Raw genomic sequence first — 1,055 nt, forward strand, 5'->3', positions numbered from 1 at the left:
CACCGGAGTAATGGCAAGTTGGGTTTCAGGAACCATGCATGTCAACCTTTGTCATTCCTGACCGGTGAAGTGGGCATTCTTGGTAGTTCAATCACGCAGCCGTGTCCGCCAGCGTTGGTGGTTATGCCGTCAGTAGGGTCGTATATCGTGCAAATCATCTCGTCGTCTGATTTCTCTTCTAAGCTTGACGAGCTTCTTAACCTGGTCGAAGGCGTCTGGGTCCTCGCTGTCTGTCGGGGAGTCGTAGAAAATCACCGCTTCACGTTGGGTTACTGGCTCACCCTGGAGGTTCGTTTTCCGCTGGGAGCGCGTATTTACTGTGGTATAGCAGAGCCCGGTGATGATTGGGCGATCCCAGGTGGCTTGACGCAAGGTAAACTGACGGGCTGATATATAATACACTACATCCCCCATCTGNCTATTAAGCGGGCAATGGACTTGCGGAACGCTGTTCGCATCATGAAATGACCGAACATGGTGAACTGGAGGCTCCTCGCTCCGCTATAGGGACTAAAGAACTGCAATTACATCTTTGGGGGGAGTTATTCTAGGAATTGGGCATTCAGGAGTCAGACACATATTCAATAGCAGAGCGCATATTCAACCGGGGAAATTCCGGTCTTCCGGACAATGCAGGGCTGATGTATGGTCAGTTTGGGAGACAAACTCTACTTATGCGGCTCCTACTGTATACAGTGTGCGTGTCATTCTGGGAATTGCCTTAAGCGATCGTCACCAGTGATGATGCACAAGTGATGACCGGGCATCTTACCTCGTACTTCAAAGGCCGTTCTGGCCTCATATCTACAATGTAACCATATTCCTACTTCAATATTGCGGGGCTGGTACAGATTCTGCACACTTGGTCTTACTGGATTATCGAAACGACTGTGGATATAAAGCAAGCCGTCTCCCAAGATTGCTCTCCTCAGGATCAGGCTTCCTAGCCTCACGCACTGCATGCGCCAAGCGCAACAGTGTCCTCCCTCGTAGGCCTGGCGAGCCTACGTTGTATCATCCCCTTCATGGCCACGGGCCCCATGTCGTATATCTTG

General features: G+C 50.9%; 1 protein-coding gene across 1 annotated transcript in view; it reads right to left on the minus strand.

Moving 5' to 3' along the window:
- Positions 1-218, minus strand: part of ASPSYDRAFT_52433 (uncharacterized protein) — a 1,510-nt gene extending 1,292 nt beyond the window's left edge. Inside the window, exon 1 of the mRNA XM_040848483.1 lies at positions 1-218. This exon is cut by the window's left edge and continues 1,292 nt beyond it. The gene's annotated coding sequence lies outside the window, so the exon portion shown is untranslated.
- Positions 219-1,055: the final 837 nt, after the last annotated feature.

Source organism: Aspergillus sydowii, assembly GCF_001890705.1.
Source record: "Aspergillus sydowii CBS 593.65 unplaced genomic scaffold ASPSYscaffold_23, whole genome shotgun sequence".
NCBI classification, from domain to species: domain Eukaryota; kingdom Fungi; phylum Ascomycota; class Eurotiomycetes; order Eurotiales; family Aspergillaceae; genus Aspergillus; species Aspergillus sydowii.